Genomic DNA, 3,108 nt, shown 5'->3' on the forward strand with positions numbered 1-3,108 from the left:
GTGGAAGTCCCCTTCTCTGATGCAGTTGATAATTTCTTTCATTCAACTTACCAATGTATAAGACACAGATGAAAATGAAAATAGTGGGAAAATGGGGAGGGACAAGTGGAAAGAAAGAGGTGTAGGGGAAACGGGGAAAAAAAGAGAAAAAAACATTGACTTCAAATCTCCTTAGCGCAGTAGAATAACATAACAACATGACAGCCTCAACTTTTGACTTTTTGCATATTTAACATGTACTAGCCATTACTATAATAACAAGTTTGCCTAATCGGCAAAACCCAAAGTCAGCATTTCATTTCTCTCCCCCCCCCAACACAAAATCTGGATACGGTTCCCAAGTAGAAACAAAGTTAGTTTCTTTTCTTTAATTAAAGCAGTTAATTTAGCTACCTCTGCTAGTTTCATTTGTTTTTCCAGCCATTCATCCATTGTGGGAATTAAAGCATCTTTCCAATTTTGTGCACAAAGCAATGTATCTCAGCCTGGGCCATTTTAAGCTGGGTGGACTTCAACTCCCAGAATTCCCCAGCCAGTCATGGGAGTTGAAGTCCACCCAGCTTAAAATGACCCAGGTTGAGAAACATTGGCATAAAGCATTCTTGCTGCTGTCAAGTAATATAACAGTAAGGTTACAGACTCCCCCCCCCCCCAAAGTTCTCCTCTGATGCATTAATAAGCCTGGCATTCATAATCAAGTCATGGCTTGTTCTGCCTTTTTATTCCATGCCTATCTGCCTATTTGTTTATTTCCTCCATTAACTTTTTTATGTTTGAGTTTGGCCAGAACTAGGGAAGGGATTTGAAGGAGAGGATATTAGAAATGAAATGAGAGGTAATGAAATTTAGGAAGGAGATCCCGAAAAACTTCACTGTTTATCTATGGGGATTCCCCCCCCCCCATATCTGCCCAATTCTGTAAAACTAACCTTCTGTTTGATTGCTAGTTCAGTGCATCACAACCTCATGTTTTTATATGCCGATGGAACTAAAAATAAGTGTAATTTGTCTTCCCGTAGATTCATAATGACATTAAAATCCTTTGCGGACTCTTCAACAACGACGCAAGAAAAAATCTTCATTGTGTTTTGGTGAGTGGCTCTGCGTTCTGTTTCTAAGCATTCTGAGTTAAAAAAAACATATTAAAAGTGCCTAGCTTTCTACTTTGCTTTGCTGCGATGTGTGAAGAATCTTCAACTGCGTGGAACAATAGTTTCTAAACAGCTGCGTGTGTTCCATGTTCAATTGTGTTTTCACAGCATGCGCTGCCAAGCCATTCTGTACATGGCAATGTTTCGCTACAAGAAGGACACAGCAATAAAGTATTCCCGGACTCTTAATGAACATTTCAAGGTAGAGAGTGAAAAGTTTCAACTGAGGGTGGAAGGGAGGGTAGTTCCAACAATATTATGTCAGTGGGTGAATGGTTTCCCCAAGTCAGGGGTAGGCAATCTTGGCTCTTTTATGACTCATGGACTTCAACTCCCAGAATTCCTGAGCCAGCATGACTGAGCTTGGAAACCTCTCCCTTTCCCCTCAGCATGGCTGGCTCAGGGATTCTGGGAGTTGAAGTCCATGAGTCATAAAAGAGCCAAGGTTGCCTACCCCTGCCCCAAGTGAATGACAGTGTAACTTGGGAGCTACAAGTGTGTTTAAAGTTTTTTAGTACAGGTAGTCCTCGACTTACAACAGTTCACTTAGTGACTGTTCAAAGTTACAACGGCACTGGAAAAAGTGACTTATGGCCGTTTTTCACACTTATGACCGTGGCAGCATCCCCAGGGTCACGTGATTTACATTTGGATGCTTCACAACTGACTCCTATTTATGATGGCCGCAGCGTCCCGGGGTCATGTGATCGCCTTTCGCGACCCCATTCCCCAAAGTCAATGGGGGAAGCCAGTTTCATTGAACAAAACGTGTTACTAATTTAACAACTGCAGTGATTCACTTAACAAATGTGGCAAGAAAAGTCGTAAAATGGGGCCAAACTCACTTAAAGAAATTTTTCACTTAGCAACATAACTTTGGGGCTCAGTTGTGATTGTAAGTTGAGGACTACTTGTATTCTATTTATATAGTGGGTTTTTTTTAATATTGTAAGCCAGAGTTATCCTGGGGTAAGATGAGCGGCCAATAAATTTGATTGATTGATTTATTGATTGATTAAATAAATAAATGTTCATGAAAAATAAGTGTTTCCCTTCTGTGTAAATAAAAAACATGAGTTGAAGTTATTTATGACCTAAATAGAATTTCCTTGCTTATTACAGAGTTCCTCTAGAATTGCCCAAGCACCTTCTCCGTGTGTTGCAAGGTAATATCACAAACTTATTCTTGTTACAAAAATTAATTTTCTTTTCTGGTTAATTGTAAGATTTGTATATAGGCTACAAAGAGACCAAAAGTATGAATTGGCTGGAAACCAGTTTGAGGATCTCTCAGAATATAAATTGTTGCTAGTTTATTTCTCAGGCTCATCACTTGTCACTTTGGATTTGATGGCCTCTTGCTATGGAATAAGGAGGGATAGCTTCTGAGTAGACATGTAGAACAGGGGTCCCCAACCTGTGAGCTGTGGCCTACTACCAGGTCACGGCCGCTTGGCCACCGGGCCGTGTGAAGAGATAGCCAGTCATGCCCCACACACTTGCGCTAGCAGCAAGCATCCTGCCGGCACTAGCACTGCCCTGCCCCCGAGCGTCCTGCCGGCGCTAATGCTGCTCCGAGCGTCCCACCAGTGCTACCGTCGCCCCGCTCCTGAGCGGGGCAATATATGAAACCACGCCCCCTCTGGTCCACAGAAAAAACGCTCTCCACGGAACCGGTCCCTGGTGCTCAAAAGTTTGGGGACCTCTGATGTAGAGGATTGCCTGGCATTCTGCTCAAGGGAAACTATTTCTCACGGGGTAGATAGGGACTGTGGAGATCCAAGTTCAAATCCTTCTTCAGCTATAAAATTCACAGGATCCATAGTTTAGATTAGAGCAAGTTCTTTCTTTTCTTTCTTTCTTTTCTTTCTTTCTTTCCTTCCTTCCTTCCTTCCTTCCTTCCTTCCTCCCTCCTTCCTTTCTTCTTCTTTCTCCTTTCTTTCTTTCTTTCTTTCTT

The 3,108-nt window shown here is 42.1% G+C and overlaps 1 long non-coding RNA gene across 1 annotated transcript; it reads left to right on the forward strand.

Moving 5' to 3' along the window:
* The first annotated feature begins 1,022 nt into the window (after nucleotides 1–1,022).
* Nucleotides 1,023–2,318, forward strand: LOC107301717. Its single transcript, XR_001549320.1, has 3 exons — nucleotides 1,023–1,091; nucleotides 1,260–1,353; nucleotides 2,274–2,318. It is a non-coding gene; the product is annotated as an uncharacterized LOC107301717 (long non-coding RNA).
* The last annotated feature ends 790 nt before the right edge of the window (nucleotides 2,319–3,108 follow it).

This window comes from Protobothrops mucrosquamatus, unplaced genomic scaffold (assembly GCF_001527695.2).
Source record: "Protobothrops mucrosquamatus isolate PMUCROS unplaced genomic scaffold, P.Mucros_1.0 scaffold15938, whole genome shotgun sequence".
In the NCBI taxonomy this organism is placed as follows: domain Eukaryota; kingdom Metazoa; phylum Chordata; class Lepidosauria; order Squamata; family Viperidae; genus Protobothrops; species Protobothrops mucrosquamatus.